The sequence below is a fragment of the Arvicanthis niloticus genome, chromosome 1 (genome assembly GCF_011762505.2).
Source record: "Arvicanthis niloticus isolate mArvNil1 chromosome 1, mArvNil1.pat.X, whole genome shotgun sequence".
NCBI classification, from domain to species: Eukaryota; Metazoa; Chordata; class Mammalia; order Rodentia; family Muridae; genus Arvicanthis; species Arvicanthis niloticus.
Genome location: NC_047658.1, coordinates 42,661,988 through 42,684,820, shown reverse-complemented (window position 1 = coordinate 42,684,820; position 22,833 = coordinate 42,661,988). Strand labels below are relative to the sequence as shown.

The window sequence follows — 22,833 nt, the reverse complement described above, 5'->3', positions numbered from 1 at the left end:
GACTCCAAATCTCAGGAATACAGATCAATCAATCCAGGACTCAAGTCCATTCATAAAAGGAATTAGAAACACATTTTGGGGGCTGGAGAGTTGACTCCGTGGTTAAGATCATTTGTCTTTCTGTTCTTGCAAAGGACCCACATTCAATTCCCAGCACCCACATGGAGACTTCCCACTTCCTCAGACACCAAGAATGCTTGGGGTACACAGACATATATGCAGATAAAACACTCATATACACAAGAACAAGAGCGGCGTCAAAGAACCTCTTAGAAATGCTGTGTCCGGATCATGCCCAGAAATACTGAATCAGAACTCTTAACAAGAGCCCCTGAGTCCCTGAGCACCTACAGCTTTAAAAGCCTGGCTTACATTATCTCTCCTTAGCTACTCACTCACCCTAGAAAGCAAGTGAATAGACAAGACACCTTTAAGAACTATGAACAATCTGAATGTTTCTATTTTTACCCACTGTTTTCCCCTCAACCCATGTCCTGTATCTCCATCATCCTCCACTACAGGATGGCAACTCTAAACAGCTCTTAAATGTTGCCAAGGCCCACAATCTAATTAAGTGGGCTATAAGGTATTTCATCTGTTTCCAACATTCATTTTAAAATGTGTAAGTAAAGCAGTATTTGCATAGCCCTTAGTTTCCAGTCGTAAGTCACAGTTCTCTGGGGATGAGTAAGATACTTTGGGCATCTCAGCTGCTAGTTGTCCTCACTCTCTCATGACAAGATCAGTCTGTCCAAGTCAGGTAACAGAGATGTTCCCAGCAGCAGAAACCCCTATGGTGAGCTCTGCTATAGCGCTGAAGCTCCAAGCATTCTCATGTTTGCATCACCCTGCCTATTTAGGGAGAGCAGGGATAATTTATGAGTTTTTCCTCCTGGACTTCCTGCTAGTGAGAGCTGTGTATATTCTTCCTTACTGCAAGTCCTTCCAGCCTCTTTCCATTGCCAATGGAATTCTTCTTCTGTTCAGCTTTCAGCATGCAATCAGAAACATTAGGGACAATGTAAGGCTTGGATTCCACCATCCAGTCAATAGTAGAAGATTAAAAGAAACCTCAAAAAAATTAAATAACTCACAAACTCGTGGTCTATGTACATAGAAGCAGTGTTCAAATACAACTTTGTTTCTTAGCTTTTCTTAAGACCACATTGGATTTTTTTTTTTAGTCTCCACCCCCTTAAGTTAATTAGAATCTGGGAAGAAGGAACTGAAAAAGAATAAAGTTGACAGAGAGAAGGAAGGGGAGTCGTGATGAGTGAATGATATATACACATGTGGAAATATCATGGTGAAACATTAATCTGTACAGTTAATACATGTTAATAGGTGTAATAATTTAAAGAAAAATGTTTCTCAATATGATCATAAGTTTCATGGCATGTTAACATTTATATAATGTTTCAATATTACCAGGTTAAATGTGTGCAATCAATCTACTACTCTTGGACATATAGTTGGCTTCTGATTTTCTTCACTAGAAATAAACTCTAAAAGCTAAATTTGAGAGAGTCTAGAGACTTGCTTCCAATCCTTGACAGCTATCTTCAACAAAGCAATCCCAGTCATGGCAGTATTACATTGTTAACTTTCCTTAAGGCACTTGTAAAAGTATCCTATGAGTCACAAAGAAGAACAGACAAAAAGGGTACAAAGGAAATTGGGAAAAGCAAATTGTTCTTTTTTTTAAATTTTTTCTATTTTATTGGTTTTTTTTTTTTTTGGCTGCATATGTATATATATATGTCTGTGTGAAGGAACTGGAGCTACAGACAGTTATGAGCACCATGTGGGTGCTGGGAATTGAACCAGGGTCCTTTGGAACAACAGCCAATGCTCTTAACCACTGAGCCACCTCTCCAGCCCAGCAAATTGTTCTTATCTGAAAAACTAACTAACAGGGCATGCTCTAATGATGTGCTGCGAGTATCACTGTCAGCACTGAATTCAGACACACCATATTCTAAAGAGATTATGGATGTGCCCATGGTTAATTTCACTACTCCTACAGGTAATGAGTTATACTGCCGGAGTCACACACTTTCTGACCAAGTGACCACACTAGAGAAGAACAAACCCATTAGTTAATATGTGGATGACACCCTCACATTCTGTTTCAGCCTGTAGATGTGAAAACATACCCAGCAGTTAGTATCTGTTTAACCTTTATCTAGACTATACAACTATACATACAACAACCATTTTTATTATAATTAGAGTAACAGCTAACATTCGTATCCTCCACCATGTTCTGACTTGTGCCATCACTAGCCTAGTAAAGATCTCATCAATTTCACAGAGCGTGAGAAAGACCATGGAAACCTCATGGTGTAGACAGACTTGCAAGCTAAGGGCTGGTCTGTATTGACAAAGAATCCTTCAAAGAGACATAAATGTCAAAGCAATGGCACCATTTAATTTCCCGAAAGGAAAATTTAAAAAAATGGGGGATATAAATTGCAAAAGATGAATATGGGAAGAAATCTATAAGAATCTTGAATGGCAAGAGTCAGGCTATGAAGTAGTTATCCTAAACAACAGCAAATATAAATAAGTGTTGGGCCCCATGAAGGCATGGCAGGGTAGGATGATGGAAGAGTTGGCCTGGAGAAGCAAAGTAAATACTTCCAGAGTGCTAGCTATGGTGGGTCTGCAGGAAGAGCCAGATGGGGAGTAAAAGAGGGACAGAACTTGTGCACTAGGTGACTGCTACAAAGAAAGTTGTTTACTTTCTTTCTTTCTTTCTTTCTTTCTTTCTTTCTTTCTTTCTTTCTTTTTGACAGTAGTTCACAAGATGTTCCTCTTCCTAGGTCCCAAATCCTTGCCAAATTGCACTTTATCATCAGACTCTTTATCATCAAAACTGTAAAGAAATTAATACATAGCTCAATGGTAGTATGCATGAGACCCTGGGTTCAGTTCTAGGCGCCCAAAACAAAAAAGAGAAATAGAGAGGGTAGGAGAACGGAAGGGAGAGGAGGGGAGGGGAGGTAAAATGAGGGGGAAGGGAGGGGGAAGAGGGGAGAAGAGAGGAGAGGGCAGGAGAGGGCTAAATGCATATCTAGCACTTGTCAGATCAACATGAGTTTGAGGCCAGCATGACCTACAAAACAAGTCCTATCTAAAAAAGAGAGAAGGGGGTAAATATGAATATATAGGTCTAGGTATAAACTAGATGGAACATCAGTCTTTTAATGCTGGCACCATTATCACGATTGAATGAGAACGAATCAGTGATGTCAACAGTACATACTACAAAGATGAACATATGCCACTTGTTTCTTTTTGATTAAATGTTTTCCCCAATCTCAGAATGTGGTCCAGGACAAGCCAGTTTTAGAGCATCTGGCTGCATCTCTGTGATTAGTCAGGTTCCTGCTCTTAGTCAGCTAGCTTGCTCTTCAAAACCCAATGAGGAAGGCTCTGCCGATGGTCTCCACCTTCTTAGACACACTATTGACAGAAGATGAGAAGCTAAACTGACTTGTGGGTTAAATGGAGCTGAAAATGTATGTGAGACTATGGAAAGACTTGCATCTAAAAAGAGAACTTTTGAGGCATTAGGAACAGGTAGTAAACCATAGTGTGTGTGTATTTAGGACTCACAACTTCACTTAATGCACTCATAATGAATAGGCACTGTGTGTGACACACACTCATGTATGAGAAAACTCAAAGAATGTGCCTATCTAGAGGCTCACAAAAATGCTGTTGTAATAACCCAAAGGTGGGGTAAAGCTAGGGGCGTACAGTAGGAAAACAATTGACCCAGTCAACAATGAAGTTGCATGGAGTGCATCTATTTCTACTAACAAGGTAAGACTACCAAGAATTCAATGAAGAAAGTTTCAACTGCACAGCGATATTATATGATGCTTGTTTTTTAAAGTCCTCTGGAGGGATGGAAGACTGTCAAGATATACATAATATACAATAATATACAAGATATACATAATTGATGGGTCACATCCCTGAAGTGGAAAGGCAACAGGAATGCCAAAGCAATGCCAAAGACCTCAGCTCTATCTTCTACTACCTTCGTGCTAATGAGGTGAATGAAGGTAAGACAAATAGTCCTTAAGATTTTATTTGAGAATTTTAAATCCCTTGGTTCTAAAATGTTGATTATTATCTCTTTACTTCTGGGATCTTATACCATAGAAAACTTTCCTCTAAAATGATTGATTAGGAAAAAATAAGTCAATAAGGTGCTAGTTTAGACCAGAAGTTAAAGGTTAAATGGTATCTACTATCTAACAATAGATAGTAGATAACTGATTAATAGACAGATAAGTGATTAATAGATAACAGATAGATGACAAACAGATTGATGACAATAGATAACAGATACATAAATGAATAGATGCAATTTCCAGTAGGTAAGGAGAGAGATGATAGCTAGCTAGCTAGCTAGCTAGCTAGCTAGATAGATAGATAGATAGACAGACAGACACATAGACAGATAGACTAACAGCAGATTGACCAAGGAGAACTCCAATCTCCTGACCAAAGGCTTTCAGTCTCCATGAAAGGTACCATCTTTACACAGGATTGCCAAGGCAACTCAGTTTGTTATAGTTATGGGACATTTGCAGCTCAAATGGTGTGGAAATATGTATGCATTTATGTGTGCATATGTGTGTGCCTGTGTGTGTATGTGTATATGTGTGTGCATGCATGTCCATGCACACATGCTAATGAACTGACAAGGTGGGAAGATCCTTGCATATGTAAGTTTCCTGGAGTATGAGACATTAGTAGGCTACAGGAGACACAAGAATGGAGTTCTCTTAAAACCAGAGTAAACTCATCTCAATTGGAATTATTCACAGAACTATTTTTGAGGCTCCAGAATTAGTACCAGAAAACCATTTTCTAAATTACAAATGATAGCCATACATGGAAGTGCACACTTTTAATTCCAGAACTTGGGAGGCAGAGTTTGAAACCATCCTGGTTTGCATAGAGAATTACAGGATAGTCAGGGTTAGATCAAGACTCTTGCCTCGAGAAGAAAGGAAGGAAGAAAGGAAGAGAGGGAGGGAAAGAGAGAGGGAGGGAGGGAGGGAGGGAAATGGTGCACCTTTGTACTAGTTCCAATTTTAGAGGACAAGATGGACTTAATGCAATTTTAATAGAGTTTAGAAGATAATGATTATCAGCAAATCACCTTCTGCTCCCTCAAGACATCTTCACTGAAGAACGTGATGATTTGCAGTAAAGCATCATAAGGGAGCTTCTAACACAGCAGCAAGGAAAATACTAACACATGATGTTGCCCTAGAGCAGAATTCATTCTTTAACCAAGTCAGGGGCACCTCCAAAACAGAAACCATGTAAGACAGAAAGTTATGCCAAATACTAAGGAAACCCTAGCATTTGGGTGGGTTTCGGTCACTGAAATAATTGTCCTGACACCATGATTTAGAAATTACCTTGTAATATAAGTATTTTTTTTCTTTTTCATGCATTCGAAAGCAATGGGTTTGTAAAAATAGTTCTTGGAGCCCAAAGCTGAGTCCAATCTGTATGGCTGAGCACGTGAGAGTCACTCTGGTAAAGGGTGTTTAATGAATAACTTTGCAGTAAAAGGCCTTGAAAACTTCTTCCGAACACTAGATCCCAGCTCCCTGTCTAAAATACGTTAACAGCCTCCAGAAGGTTTTGAGACGCTGCTAAGTGCGTCAGGCCAGCTTCAGAAGCCCTGACATTTCCATTCTGCCACAGGAAAAGGTTCCTCCTTGGTCTCCACCCATCCCCCATCCAGGCTGTGTTTGGAGACCGAGTGGGTTAGTGGTTCTGCTGGAGAGAAAGATTGATAAAGCCAAGGCATCAGAGTTGTTTCCTATGCATGAAATTGATTAAATGCTTCGCTAAATGGCTTATAAATTTGCTTCTCATATTTCTATCACCCACTGAAAAGATTACAGAAACTTCGCATATGACCATGTTGTATACAATACCAAATTACAAAAGGTTGTAAAAACTAATGTTTTGTTTAAAGTTTTGAGCAGGACCATATGCCTTCAGTGACCTTGAGTAAGCTATTTTAATTCAAAACATTTCAAAGACTATAAAGGGGAGAAATATTCAATGACATAACAAACCAGCCTAGCTGGGTAGACTTCAGCTCAGGCTGTTCAACGTCTTGTTGTCTGTTCAGGGCACAGGGATACTCCCCATACAAATGCCTGGGCTTCGAAAGCTGGGAAGCACATGTGGTGTCAACAGGGATATATTTACAAAGGAGATGAAACAAAGCCATTGAGACCTCCCAAAAGCTGAGTCTGTTCTCTTATTTTTAGTTCAGAAGGGCGCATCCTAGGGCGTAGGAGTCCTGAACACAGTGGTAGGACCATGTACAGAAGACGCGTATTAGCAGGGGTGGGTGGGACTGTTTTATTTAGGAGGCTTTGTTTTGGTTTAAATCTTTATGCATCTTTCAGATGTCAATAATGTTCTATTCTCTCTTGCACGTGAGAATTCCTTCTAAGGATTATATAACGCTGTGGGGCTGGGGGTTAGCCTAGAAGCAATTTACAGGCAAGCAGGTGACCCGCAGATGTTACTTAGGAAACTAACCTTCTGTAACATGGCCTGAGACATACCTTCACTTCGACAGGAAAAATGATATTCCTTCATAACATTTATAGGACATCATGTCCTAAGCAAGAATTAACATTTGGCATTAATGCATGGTTCTGGCAGGAATTTCAAGAAAAGAAGGTTTACAACCAGGGATAGGAGTAAAACCCCTACTGCTCTCGTGTCTGTGGAATAAGCCCAACATCCACCATACTCAGAAACAATAATGGCAAGGGTAAAGCTGGCCACCCTAGATAGGGCAGGCCAAAGCCCAGTGAGGTGGGAATTATCTGTAGAAAGTTTTCAACACTGGGCCCAGCCACAGGCAAGCCTACCTCCTACACAGTTTCTAGGCACACTCAATGAGCTACCATCTTGTAACCTCACTAGTAAATCCTGTTTATTTCTTTCTTTTAGTTGGCATATGTTCATTGCATGTGGTACTAAATATAAGGATACTTTAAATATATAGCATACTTTTTTTTAGTCTATTCTTCTCTGTATTCCTGCCCTTTCTCTCCTCTTCTCATTAATTCCCTTTACACCCTACAATTGTTTTATTGGATATTTTATTTATATTTCAGATGTTATTGCCTTACCCCATTTCTCCCCCACTCAGGAATCCCCTATCTCATCTACCCTCCTCCTGCTTCTATGAGGATGTGTCCCCCCCACCCCCCCCACCTTCCCACCCTCAAATCCCCCCCACACACACACATGTTTTGGTTCTTCTTTGTATGATATAGGTATGCACATGAGCAGACAAGTTGGGCAGGCTGACTGATCAGCAAGTCCAAGGATCTCCACCTCCTCAGAGTGAGGAATATAAGTATGTACCACCATACATAGCTTTTTTATACAGCTTCCAGGAATTGAACTCATGTCTTCCTACTGTCAAAGCAAGTATGTTACCAAATGAGCTGCTGTCTCAGTGCCCTCACTTAGCTCTCATGTCTTATATGCACACATGACTTTATGCAACTATATACATATATATGTATACATATACACAATCTAGGATCTAAAAACAGGAGGAAACATATCATGCTTTTCTCTTTCTTTTTCTCTTTTTGTTTTCCTTTTTTAAACAAGTACCTATTCTGGGAAAGATGCCAACCATTCAGGAATGATTTAAGCAGACCATCAACAGCTAGACAACTTATTTAACTCTTTGGTGATGGTTACATGACCCTTCTTGTTGGCGTGGAGCCACCACTTAAGTAATCCTGATGTCATATGCAGAGGGTTTAATGATTTATCATACTGCTGTTCTTTCCTGTACAACACATAGGTTGAGCTTCTGCCCATGGGTATTTGCTGTATTTGCTATCTTAAGAATCTGAACCTGAAAGTTGATCCTGGCATATTTTTATTTTTATAGCTCTCTTTCTCTTTCTCTCTCTCTCTCTCTCTCTCTCTCTCAGGCAGAGTTTCTTTTTTCTTTTTAAAAAAGATTTATTTATTTTATGTATTTATTTATTTATTTATATTTTTATGTATTTTATGTACACTGTAGCTGTCTTCAGACATACCAGAAGAAGGCATCAGATCCCATTACAGATGGTTGTGAGCCACCATGTGGTTGCTGGGAATTGAACTCAGGACCTCTGAAAGAGCAGTCAGTGCTCTTAACCGCTGAGCCGTCTCTCCAGCCCCAAGTTAAATATTCTTTTTTTTAAATTTTATTTGATATTTTATTTACATTTCAGATGCCATCCTCTTTCCCCATTTCCCCTCCCTAGAAAACCCCTATCCCATGCCCCCCTCTCCTTTTTGCTTTTATACAATTTTTTTTAAATGTTAATCAAAGGCTTTATAAGTTTGGTAATGCTCAATCAGAAGTGTAACCCAATACCCAACCTAGATATATCAACTATCTTTGACTGGTGGAGACACGTGAACATCTGCCTCCATGCCCCCTCCTCTTTCTCTCTCTTTCTCTCTCTCATCACCTAGCTTCTCCTCTCCTTCTTCTTCTCCTCTCCTTACTCCTTCTCTTCCTCTCGGTACTCCTTCCCCCTTAGCTCCTCCTACATATCACCCTTACTGTTAAAATAAAACTTTTCTCTCTAAATACAATTAGAGCACAATTATGCCTATTTGTATCAGTGAGGTACAAGATAGTCCTAATACCCAGTCCATCATTTTTTTGAGTAACCAGAACCTCTGTCATCTCTCCTAACTAAAACACTTAGTTCTGAACCTGGCTTTTTTCTTGGCTTTAGAATGAATGTCAGCTGAAAACCATCCACTCAGATCTTTTCTCTCAAAGTGAATAGCTAGGATTGGCTATGAGACTATAGGTTTTCAACCCCATCAGAAATCCAGAATGACTGAGTTAAATGAAATTATGGGAGACACAAAGCATAACTTCTAAAACTTATCAGGCAGAGTTTCTGTGTGTAGCTCTAGGTGTCCTAAAACTCACTCTGTAGACCTTGCTGGCCTCAAACTCAGAGATCTGCCTCTGAGTGCTGGTATTAAAGGTGTGTACAACCACCTTTTAAATGGAGATAATCAAATGCAGCTGCAGTCACCTCCCTAGCAGAGAACACACAATAATGTGTTCAAGGCATTCGAAAGCCTTGATACTTTTTAAATTTTTTGTATTAATGCTTGTGACCAAGCAACTCTGCTTTAAAATGTTCTCTGTGCAACATTAACGCCTAGGGCACATAGTCCACCTTTTATAAAAATTAAGCACACTCTCAGCTGACTGTTTAGGAAGATTCTCAATCAAAATATAAGAAGTCAGGAACCCCTCCATAAGTAGGGGATTGTTAACCTTCCCCTCAATAAGGCAGGTTGGGTGTTCGGCAGCTACTGTGACAAAAATAATAGACCAGGTTTCACTACACAAAGGCCTGTACCCTTCAAACACAGCACTGGTGCCAAATGAACATTAAATAGGCATCAAATAAGTACTCCATATCTGTTGATTTTTCTAGCTGATTCCTTTTCATTAAGGGTATTAATGGGGCCAGAGAAATGGTCCAACATGTAAAGGTGCTTGCCACCAAGATTGATGGCATGAGTTCAATTCCTGAAGCCCATGATGTAGAAATCCAGAGCTGAGACCCTCTGACCTCCACAAGCACACCATGGCACACAGCATGCAAACATTCTCTCTCTCTCTCTCTCTCTCTCTCTCTCTCTCTCTCTCTCTCTCTCTCTCTCTCTCTCAATATAATATATATATCTTCTCTGTCTCTCTGTCTGTCTCTGTCTCTCTCTGTTTCTGTCTCTGTCTCTCTTTGTCTCTGTTTCTCTCTCACACACACACATACACACACAAAGAGACACACTAAATAGATTTTTTTAAAAGATGATTTGCAAATCCACTCACTTTCTCTACTTCAAATAATAGACAAAATCTATTCTTCCCTTTCTTAAATTGAAGTCATCCATACCAGGCTCATTCAGGAAAACCTAGCTACTGGGGATATAGCTCAGTTGGTAGAATGGTTGCCTCATAGGCCCAAGGACCTATATCTTATCCCTAGCTCACCGTAAACTGGTTGCACTAGCACACACACATCTGTAAAGCGCAAGAGCTGGAAGAGGAAGGTAGAAAGTCATATGTTCACAGGCATCCCTAGGCCATAGCAGTTTGTTCCAGATCCATGTGGATGTGTAAGCTCCCTTTTAAAAAACTGAATACCTCTAACCATATATTGAGAGTGCCATTAGTGACGTTGAAGATAATCTTAATAATCTTAGGGATTGACCCTCATTTTTTTTAAGTAAATCATCTGCAAACTTTAGCATCCTGTTGAGTGCAAGCAACAAACCCCCCATCTTTGGGGAGCTTCGGGGACAACTGTTGCCGGTGCAGTGAGTAGAGTGCAGACATCCATTCAACAGCCGTGGGTCTCCAGATACCATGTGCACTGCGATGGCTTGTAGTCTCTTTTTGTAGATTTAGAGATGATCCTGAGACTCTGCATTTCTAATTTGCTGTCAAATAACACTCTCATTCCTAGTCAGGGGACAATGCTGAAAAGATACACTGTATAACAATCTATTACCTGTCAGATCAGTATTACCACACCAAACCCCAGAACTGGGGAAACGGCTCAGTTGGTAAACTTCTTGAAAAAAAAAAGGAAAAACAGCAACAACAATAACACATAAGGATCTGAGTTTGAATAACCAGCAACACACACACACACACACACACACACACACACACACAAGATAAACACCTAGCCCAAGCCCCACCTCCCACACACACCCAGATGGAATTTCTAAGGACATGCAATCTTGTGGCTTTTCACTCAACTCCTGGAGTGACTCATCATCCAGGTCTGAACTCCAAGACCTGGACCCCGCCTGTCTCTGAGAACAGGGACTCTCCCTTCTAGGGGCTCCTTCAAAGCAGGAGGAGGCTGAAGACACGTGAGCGCCTCTTCCAATAACTTGTCTGATAATTGGCATATTGATTGCTAGTGTCATCATGCTTTAGTATACATAAACCCCTCGCTCTATTGCACAGCCCTCAACAATCCAAAAAGCCATTGTTTATTCATCAGGACTTCCAAACTAGCCCTTGTCAGCTCCTGCTAGAAAGCCTGCTGATAAAAATCAGCAGATGATTGGACGCACACATTCTTAACATGACTGACCCATGACATCTGGAAGGGCAGCCCCAAAAGCCTGACGCTCAACAATGCTTTCTTTTCTCCCGCTTATCTAGCCCAGATGATTTTGAGATTTTTTTTTTATTAACCCATTAATGACTGAAGATGTCATTAGAATGGATGGGAAGTTTTGGTTTAGGTTTTGGGTTTTGTGGGTTTTTTTTTCTTTTCTAAGTGGGAATAAATGTACCATTTGCTGGAAGGGCGAGAATTGGCTCAATACTGAAATAGTTAAGACAAACCGAGCGAGGAGACTTACTTTATCAAAATCTGTGATCTCACTAATGATTGCTGGGATTGAAAATCTACACACAGAGATAGCAACTGGTTTCAGAAATAAGTTGGGGAAGGATGGAACGATTTGATCAAGGAAATAACTGCCCATAAAATCCAGCATACAACCCTCTCTATTTCGGGCCCAATCATTCCAAACTAACAGCTAAATAAAAAGAGAATTCAGCACAAGGCTCCTAAAACCTTTAGACACTTTTGAACCTACACTGTCATTAAACCAGATCTTGTTTCGAGCACCTTTAATTTTCCCATCTTCAAGATCACTTTCAAAAATCAAATTAGATCTTTTGAAGACCCTTAAATTGCACCCACCATATGTTTTTCCAAATATTCTCAGGCTTCAGCCTTTTCAGTCTGGATTGTGTGGCCAATTAATGGAGTATCTCAAGGAAGCACTAATCATTTTGAGAAATTGAGACTATAAAAAGCAAGCCACCTATTTTCATTATAACTGATTGGATTGAGAATAAAAGCTAGAGAGGTAATGTCCAATAAACATGATAACTTTTTCAGGTGGGCTTGTTCCTGTGCACACTCACACACAGAAAACTACCCGAAGTTACATAGGTACTGTTCATTGACTTGGACTCTTTGAAGTTCAAATTGAGTTGACTCCTCTTCTAGGTTCAGCCTCCGGCATGAAGAAGGCAGCTAAGAGAGCAGGTTTACACTGATTTTTATCAGCCCAGATAATTCACTTGGCAAAGGAGACATCTATTACTAGATGTATTTCATATGTTACTAAGTGTTTATTAAATCTTACTTTTGTCAAAACACATTGTGACTTAACAGAGCCTCGCAAAACACAGAGAAGAATTCCCTAGAAGAAAAAGAAATGGTTGAGCACTTTAAAGATTTTTGCCCACAGAAACTGAAGTCAGCAAACTGTGGTCGAGTTTTAAATACGTTTTAAGCCAAATTCTAGTTGTTTTTGTTGTTGCTGTTGTTGTTAGCCTTTTAAGACAGGGTCCCATTGTGTAGCTCTGCCTGTCCTGGAACTCGCTCTGTAGAACAAGCTTCACAGAGATCTACCTGCCTCTTCTTCCAAGTGCTGGGATCAAGAGTATATGGCATCACACCTGGACAAATTTTAGTCTAAAATTGAGTGACTGTATCTTTCTGTATTTATTTGCCTAAGACAAATAGCACATCATCATGTGATATACTAAGTAGAGTAAGTAGTATTCAGAGATTAATTGAGCTTGGTAGTTTCATCATTAAATGTACTAACATTGATAGTAAGCCTGCTCTTTCATCTTTCAGTTCACAATTCTGCACACTCCAGTGAAGCCCAGTGGGGCGTGGGGAGGGGAAGAGTGGAAATCCAGATGTTTTTCAGATCCAGATGTATGATGTCAAGTAAACAAAGCACCAAACTTTTTCCAAACTATTTTTTCTTTTGTATTCAGATGTTTGGTGTCATGGTCTGTTTTGTCTCAACAGATTTTAAAGAAAATCTCCTTTGTCAATATTTTAATTCTTTCTTCACAAAATTATCTCCAAAAGCTTTACTGAGTTCATTCATGGAGAAAATCCAAGGCTTTCTTTTGTTTTTTCAATCTCTGTCCATGTGAATATTTGTGTGCACGTCTATGTGTGTACATGTGGGTATGTGTGTGATGTGGCATGTGTATAGAGGTTAGAGAACCAGCTCGCTGAAAACAGATTTTCTCTGTGTGCCGGGCTGGTGAGCCTTTGAGCTTCTTCGGATTGCCTATCTCAGCCTCCTGTCTTACAATAGAAGCACTGAAATTACAGGTGCACAATACCATATCTAGCTTTACATGAATTCTGGGGACCAAATTCAAGTCCTCATACTGGCATGGCATGCTCTTTACCCACTAAGCCATCACTTAAAAGAAAGGGGCAGGGCTAATTTCTTTGGAAACAAAAACCACAATATCCAGTAGACTTATAAAGGGACCAACTAGGAGGCCCCAGTGTATATATTGAAAACATTGCATATCTGTATTTTTACATTTTTATTGAATTTATTTTATATGTATGAGTGTTTTGCCTACCTTAATGTATGTGTACTACATGCATACCTAATGCCCAAAGACATCAGAAGAGGGCATCAGATTCCCTGGAAATAAAGTTACAGGTGGTTATGAGCTACCATGTGGTGCTGAGAAACAAACACAGGTCCTCTGCAAGAACAACACTCTCTTAACTGCTGAGCCAGATCTCCATCCCCTATATCTGCCCTTTTTAAAAGGTAAAGATAATATAATTTACATGATTGGAGTGATAACAATATTAATTGGGGTGCCTGAGCTAATTTGTATGCTGATAAGTAGCTTTGGAGAACCAAAAAGCTCTTAAACGTCATTGATGGCTGTCTTTTCAAGGGGTTACTTTCCCTACATACTAATTATTAAATGTCAACATACATTCTCTTGGCCCTTCATATCTACAGGTTCTATATCTGCAGATTCTAGAAACTATGGATACAAAAATATTTTTTAAAAAACTGTGTCTGTATTGAATATGCAATAAATGTTTTTTTCTTGTCATTTGTCCTTAATCAATACACTACAACAACTATTTGTCTAGTATTCACATTGTAAGGAACATAATAAGCCAGCTAATGATCATACAATATATACAGGGGGTTGTGTACAGGTTATATGAAAATATTAGACTTTTCTACAAGAGACCTGGGAATGCACAGATCTTTATATCGGGGATGGGAGATGAAGGGACTGGAAGCAGCCCCCTGTAGATTATGAAGGACCACTTTGGGTACAATAAAGTATCCACCTAAGAATCTATAGACTGAATGATGGACCCAGTGTTTATATTTTCTGTGTGACCCTGATTGGTTCCTTTTATTTCTGAGTCTAGGTGTTTCTCATCTTTGAAATGGAAATAGAGCTGACTGAGGTTAGTAATGAAGTACTTGAACCTAACACACTTGAAACTCTAGGTTTGACCCTCAGCACTCCACCCCAAAGGAGAAGGTAATCATAAGCCTGCTTCAGGCTGACTCAAGAATCTTACACAAGAACTCAGAATGGCCAAGATTCTTCATCAATATAAAATTATTGTGGATATAATGGTTCATTGTCTATCTTATTACATAAATATTATCATTGCATTAAAAAGTACTTGCTGTGAATACAGAATCTAAGGCAGCGCAGGAGAGAAAGTCACACTAAAAAGACCCACACAGCTATTCTCTATACATAAATTCTATAGATCAATGACTACAGCCACAGGCTGGACCTGAGCCTACCTGAGTTTCTCTGTGCTCTGGTTAGCTGACCCTGAGATAGGTCTTGTACCTCTCTCTTCTATGGTGACTACATTGACTAATCACAACACCCATGGTGTCTCTGGTTACAGCAGGGCTCTCTGTCAACCTGGGACCATGTTCTTGGCCAACTGGTGAACTTAAATTTGATAATCTCACTTAGCATCTCCCTGTCAGCAGTTGTGTGGCTTCAGGACAACCCAACCAAAAACTCTTGGTGTTTGCCTTGAGAGATTGCTTCCATGTTTTTATTTTGCTATTAATAAGTTGTTCTCAATGGCCAAGCTTTTGAGCATCCTTTCTTTCTACTCTCCGCTATAGAAAGATGCTTCTTGGTACGAAATAAGCTTAGACACTCGTAAAACACAAAAAGGATGCAACTTAGCGCATTTTAAATTTTAAAAGTCTGTTGTGTGAAACTGTTGCACGAGAAAAGGCTTGGATTTTGTTTTTCAAAAAAGCTCACACGTTGGGAAATTTCTTCCAAAGTGTAGCCCAACTTTCTTCTCTACGCCACAAACACATCGAAGACGTGAGAATAGTCAAGTTTTAGTTCTCCAACTTTGAAGTCACAAATCTCTCATTAGTATGTTACTATATTAGAACACTTGCTTCAAAGTGCCAGAAATCAATACAAAAGGAAACAATAATAATAAGGAACGATTTTGAGTGCTCTAATAGGGAAAGGTGTGTGAGCTGGAGAAAGAACTGTACAGAAGCCCATGACAAGTCATGATAAATGAGTCCTTATAAAATTCATGTTTAGGCAGCACCAGGCCGGGGATAATGCCATTCGTCATGGCAACAGTAGGCCACTAATGAGCCCTCATTGCATATTCATGGACATGGCAGTCCTCCCCCTCCCTCTCTGAACTAGTGCCTGGAAATATCTCTACCTCAAGCAGAAGCTGAGCTTCGGCCTTCTTCTTCTTCTTTTCTTTCTTTGGCTGTTTTTTTTTTTAAAATATTATTATTATTTGTTATGTTGCAGCAATTACACAGTGAAAGTGCTGCCCAAGATTGATTGCTCTGATCTGTAGTTCAATTGTAAATTAGAATACACATCCCCCCAGGGACACACGGCCCCTATTTGTGATTAAGAAAAAAGCCCCATAATAGACTAATAGCCAAAGTTCTCTCTCTTTTACTTTCAGGCAATTAGCTTGATGAAATGGCCTCTTTTTGTATACCCTGGAAGTGTAAACCGATATCATAATGAAGTATATGATGTTTATTCTATTATTTTCACCTTGCCGGGTATGCAAGAATGCATAAGTAATGGCTGCTTTGTCTAGTACGTTTACTGATTCACAAGTAAACTATTTCTTAAAGATACAGTGTGTGCTTTCTGAGCCTGCGTTAAGCAACCTCTGTGGGTGAACCTTCATGCAAAGGATTTTTTTCTAATTTCATTTCTGCTGCAGCGACAAATACATTGACAAAAAGTAGCTTAGCAGTGGAAAGGATTTCTGGGGCTTAAAATTCCAGGTTGCAGTCCATCAGTGAGAGGAAGGAAAGAGTGTAAATCTGTTAGTCGGTCACACAACACCTGCATTCAAAAGCAAAGGACAGGCACCCATGCTGCCTGCTTTCTTTTTTGCTTTCATCAAGATTTTCCCTGTCCTATGTGGTTCAGGACCAGTTCACCTAGGGAATGGTACCACCCACAATAGATTAAGTCTTCTTATATTAATTTATAGTCAAGACAGTTCCTCACAGAAATGTGCAAGGCTAATTTAATTAAGATAATTTCTCAACTGAGCTCTCTCTTTAGGTGATTCCAAATTGTGGCAAGTTGACTTTCCAAAGTAACCATCTTACCATTAAAGTGGAGGAAACTCAACAGGTTCTATGGAAAGCAGGATTCTGACATGGAGGTGGCACCTGGTCATGGGGACTACTATGAATAAATGCAGGCCAGAACAGACATGCCAGTACTCAGCATAGTGAGGACACCAGGCATCAAGAGGTGACTGTGGCAAGCAAGATACAAGTGGACTGTGTTGTGACCTCCATCTTCCCAGTTAGCTGAGGGACCGTCTGTAATCTTGAATGGGTCGAATACTTCCTATACAATACTTTGGTAGTTGTATTGTTTTAGTGGATTATAACCACTCCTCATCTCAAAAATCTTGTCTTTTTCAAAATCCAAGAGTGTTTTCCAAGCTTCTCAGAGCAAGAAAACATTGTTCAGCTTCCTCCATGCATCAGGAGGCACAAGTTCCATCCAAGCAGACCACCAACCAGCTCCTTGCAATAGAGAATGTCCAATACCATTTGGATCTTCTTTGTATGCAATCCTTTCCTGATTCTTTTTCCTTTTGAGGAGATTATAAAGACTTTAAAAAGGAAAAGAACATTCCCTACATTGCCTTGCTGGGTGTGATGGCATACACCTTGGGTCCCAGCTCTAGTGTCAGAAGTAAGTGGATTTCTGTGAGCTCAAGAGCAGCCTGGTCTATATAGTCACTTTCATGCCCAAGATAACCTCTAAAAACATGATTATAAAATAAAATAAATATACCCCAAGGAAAAAGATAGTAAAGAAATTAATAAATGAAAAGGAAAAGGAAAAATTTTGTCTTGGTCTCAGTAATTTATGAGATTTATGGTGGGTCTGTATTTCAAACGTACATTTTAGTGCCCTGTCAGTCAGCACTGACCCAGTTTGGATTACTTGGGAGTGATATTATATGAAAAAAAAAAAAAAACCGAATCCTTGTCTTCACAAAATGATTCCTATTTGAACTTCCAGGAAATTATTTTCACAGTTGAGGAAATGACCTCAACAATTTTAATAGTATTAGATTTGCTATTTTCTGAGAGCAATTGTTCGGGTCTTTTTTTTAAAAAAAAAAAAAATACTTTTAATATGCATTTTTTAGACAGGGCCTGGCTATGTACAGAACCTAGCTGTTTAGGTACTTCCTATTTAGCTCAGAATAGTCTCAGATTTGTGGTAACACTCTTGGTTCACCCTTGTTTGATTTGCTGTTTGTTTGTTTGTTTGTTTGTTTGGCATATCAAGCATTACTGTGCGACTTTAGATCTTCCTGCCTCAGTATCCTGATACACTGTAATTATACATCTGCATTAGCAAGCCTCTAACCATTTTGTTACTATCTAAAAGTAAGAGTAGCAAACTGAAAATGAGAAAGGTGATGTGATTTGTCCAAAGCCACACACTAGTTAATGGAAAGGCAAGCTGTAGCCTCAGATTAGTAGCTTCGAAATCTTGGCCCTCTCAGGTTGTTTTCTGCTGCCTCAATCCTAGCTGGATATTTCCTGGGGTGGGAGGGTACAGCTCTCAGTATGAATGAATCTAATGATCCTAATGTATATGTGGCCAATATTAACAAGTGAGATTAAGATGTGCATAGTATACATGCAAATGCATACACACTTAAACACGCATGTGAATGCACACATGTGCACACACATGCGCACACACATGCACATGTTTCACACTAGTATGCACACATTCAAAGATACTTCAATAAAAATTAGAAAGTTACAAATCCTGTGGCACTGTTACCTTTATACTTATATTTCAGAGAAGTAGTTTATGGTATGTTCTAGACACTTAGAATAGGTACACCTCAGATGCAGAACTGAAAGCTGAAAGCCATTATAAAGACGATTCTTTTTTGAGTGTTATGAGGATGATAATTCTTTCCACAATTAAGAAATTGAATGTTCCAGGTAATGTGAATTTGTATGGGCCGAAACCTGACTAAGTCTTTTCATCAAACATCTCTGCCAGCCTCACTGCAACCTGTGTCCCATATTCCCCTCTAAGTGACTCAGTCCTCATCACTGCCAATGAAGTCAGCTAAAAGATCACTTGGTATCAGAGATGTCTCCTTATCCTTGTCCCAAATACCTCTTTCCTTTTATCATCTCCATCTACAAGCCTTCTTCGTTTCATCAATGGTCTTTCCCTTCCTGAAGTCACGATGACATGACTTAGATCTAGAATCCAACACACATATATTTTTTTCAAGGATATGCTGGACCTGTCTGTTTCAATGACCCTCCCGTGTTCAGGGCTGCCAGTGTGCCAGGTAGCCATGCTTAGAGATCTTAGCAAAGCAGCTGTGCAGTAATCCTGGCAAAGGAATGGCCACAGCTTCAACCAGAGTCAGGCACTGACTCAATAAATGGTTGGCTCCATTTTAGAAAGGTCTTGATATAATAGTGGTATTAAATAATACATCCAAAGTAGAAATGACTGGGATAAGAAAATCAATAAACTGTTATTTCCTAAGAGAAGCTACAGATGCCTAAACAAGTGGGGGAACAAGATCCCAGAGATAAGTCTGTAAAACTGAGGCCAGAATAATATATAAATATTGCCTGAGCTCAGACAGAACCTTACAATACTTACAGTACTGTACCTTACAGTAATAATGAGCCATGTTTCTTTAGATTTCTCATTCATTCGTTCAACAGTGTGTTGTAGATGATCTACTGTGATGGTTACTCTTGGTTGTCAACTCTACTACATATGAAATAAACTAAAACCCAAATGGCTGGGTACACTTGTGAGAGACTTTTCCTTGAGCTGGGAGGATCCATCCTAAATTGGAATGTTTTGAAGTGGGAAGATCCACCTTAAATCCGGGCCACACCTTTTAATGGCAGCCTACATAAGGATATAGAAGAAGAAGACTCTTTCATTGCCTGTTTGTCTTTACTCTCTCTGGCAAGTTCATTCCTTCATGGGCATTACAACCTACTTTTTCAGGAGTCCAACATACACTAAAGACCAGCATAGACAGCCAGGTACTGCTGACTGTACAATTACTGGATTACTAGATTTCCCACTAGTAAAAACCATTGTTGGACTAGCTGGACCATAGCTCGTATCAGACACATTTCTCTGCAGAACCCTGACTAATAATACATCCATCTTAACAAATAATCAAAAGGTGAACACCATGCTTCACTCCTTAGAACTTTCAGTTTAATGGCAGAGACAAACATTCTACGTTCATACCACTGAATGTGAAACAGCGTGCTATAAGTTGCGCACAAAATATAGTAACAGTATAGTGGGACTCATGGCGGAGAATTAATTTAAACAAGTGCTTTTGTGTAGAAAATTTACACAAGTCTGAGGAGTGAGAGGAGAGACGGGGGGGGGGGGTGCTAAAGGGGAAAGTGTATATGAGAGAAGAATGTACCAAGGTCCAGGTAGGTAGGTAACAGCCTGGAAGATTAAAGGAGCATTGGAAGGCCAGGACTAGACCTCCAGGACCTGGTAGTAGAGAGGAATAAGATAAGGTGGAGATGAAGACTGCAATAAAGCAGGACTGTCTTCTGCCAGGGCCTGTGGGAACCTAGCACCAGGATGCTCAGCACAGAATAAAATATGTGATATCAGGTATAAAATCAACGAGCTGTTGAGTCAAGTCCAGGAAACAACAGCTACCTTTGAGACCATAAGTCATCAGAGAAAATGTAAAAGCTCACTTCTGCTATAGAGGATCTTTGGAAATGGACTAGGTCAGTGGTCCTCAGCCTTCTCAACACTGTGGCCCTTTAATACAGTTCCTCACGTTGTGATGACCCCAACCATAAACTCTTTTTTATTACTACTTCATGACTGCAATGTTGCTCCTGTTATGAATCATGATGTAAATGTCTGTGTTTTAGGTGGTCCTAGGTGACCCCTGTGAAAAGGTCTATGATCCCTCTTCCAATGGAGCGCTGACCCACAGGTTGAGAACTGTGGGACTAGATGGAGCCTGAACGCTCATAAGTATCCATTCTCCCCATCCTTATACACTCACCCTGAGTACATGGCATGCCCCTTAGTCACTTTCTTGCAGCCTTTAATCTGACTAGGAGGTACCTACTCAAAATCCCAGCTTCCTATGAGAGTGTGTAATTGACATCGCCTGTTCACAGTCTTAACCCCTACATTCCACTGGGAAAAGAGAAACGAAGAAGAAAGAAAAGTATCTCTCACCTCATTTTCCCATTGCACCCGTAATGCCTGACACAGTGCCATGAACATGGGTGTGATTTGTTGGGTATGTGCTATAGTATGTGACCCTCTGTTTTAACTGAGGCTTCTTCCTATTCTTCCCTGTTAGTTCCTGGAAGGAAATATCCCTATTTTTATCCCTGTATCACTAGTTTGTTAAAGGGGCTGTTCCATGGTTGGTCTTTGATGTAAGTTTGGTCCGTTTATTGAAATAACAAGACATGAAAGATCTTCCTTAATGGGACCAACTCTGACTCATTAGCCCACCACAAGATGCATAAAACCACATCTTTTTGGATGTTGGGAAATCCTACACACTGCTAATATTCACTGATGTGAGATGCTCTACATGTTGTAGTAGGTCTAGGGAGCACCGTGCACAGGGCCCTGCTTCTGATTCACACCACCACTATCAATAAATCAATAAAGAAAATAGTATTATGTATGTGTGATATGTATACTCATATGTATGGTGGGGGGCACATGTGCACATGCAAGGCACATATGTGGAGGTCGGACAATAATCTTAGATATTGGTCCTTGCCTTCTACCTTACTTAAAACAGGGTCTGTTTTTGTTCACCTCAGAGTATACCATTCTAGCTCACCCATGAGCTTCCAAGAATTCTCTAGCTCCCATTTCATCGTTAGAGCCATGGGATTACAGATAAGATACTGTGACCAGATTTATGTGGGTTCCAGACTGGGGTCCTCACATTTGCTCATCATGCATTTCACCCAGTGCGCCATTTTGCCACCCTCAAAAAAGCAATTTTTAGATCCATGTATTCATGTATTAGACTCTATGTGAGAAAGGCAGTGGCCACTATTCTTTACGTTCAGCCAAGTTGGCATTTAAGATATGCTAGAAAATGAAGGAGAAGCACTATTTTTGTCCAATTCAAGCATATCCTTAAAATGGTGTTTCTATTAACTAAGTGCCAATGGAGCTTCTCTCTCTCTCTCTCTCTGTCTCTCTCTGTCTCTCTCTGTCTCTCTCTGTCTCTCTCTGTCTCTCTCTCTCTCTCTCTCTCTCTCTCTCTCTCGCTCTCTCTCTCTCTCTCTCTCTCTCTCTCTTTTTCTCTCTCTCTGAGCTTCTTCTCATTGCCTGCTCTCCTAATCCAGGTCAAGATACAAATGTCTGCTTCTTTCTGTAGATTCAAGGCTTTGGAAGACAAAAAAAAAAAAAAAAAAAAAAAATCGATTAGAACCTACAGGGAATCAGTTAACAAAAAAATTCACATCAAAACAAAACAAACAAACAAAACAAACAAACAAACAAAAACCACATTACAGTAAGTCCGACTGCCTTTAAATTTATCTACCAAGTGCTGCCCTTTACAAAATAGTGTTAATTTTTAAAAAGTAGACCTTTTAAACAAACAAGGTTGATGATTGGGGCTGTAGCTGGTTGCCTAGCATGCCTAAGGCCCTGGGTTTACTGCTCAGGACAACAGTAAGAATAATACATTTAAAATAAAGTTGATATCCACAGCCTAACAGTTTCACTGGGGTTTTTAATCAATTATTCAAAAGCTTGCTGTTGGCTACTTGGATAACTATGTGGGTCATCACTTTAAAATTGGGAAGTCTAGGTTGGAAATTTTTTTCATTATCTGGGAGATCTGAAAAACACCAACCAGAAATCCCTGTGCATGCAGATCAAGGAAATATTTCAGCATAGTTTAACCTAGTTAAACATGGATATTTAGCAAGGATGCCCACAGTGTAAAGTCTACAGTGTCCAGTGGTACACAGTTAATAGAATGTCTGTCTTTAATGGATGAAAGAAAAACAAAACAAAACCTAACCGTCATAAACATAAAATTGCATCCAAAGCTGAATGCATTCCTCTATTTTCATACTTTTTCTGAAAGCTGTAAACTCCTTAAAAGACACAGTTAGAGTGTGTATGTGTGTGTGTCCTCAAATCCTCACTGTTGTGATAACCTATGTATATTAGGCTCAGCTCAAGGTGTAACGGAGTAGTTTCATCTCACAGCCCCGCCATCACGGCTTAAAGACTGTCTTAAGGAAACAGCCTGATGAGAG

General features: G+C 39.8%; 1 protein-coding gene across 2 annotated transcripts in view; it reads right to left on the bottom strand.

The window, feature by feature from the left end:
- The window catches only part of LOC117703448 (uncharacterized), a 77,599-nt gene that overhangs the window by 2,752 nt on the left and 52,014 nt on the right, over positions 1 to 22,833 (bottom strand). The gene's annotated exons all lie outside the window — the stretch shown is intronic.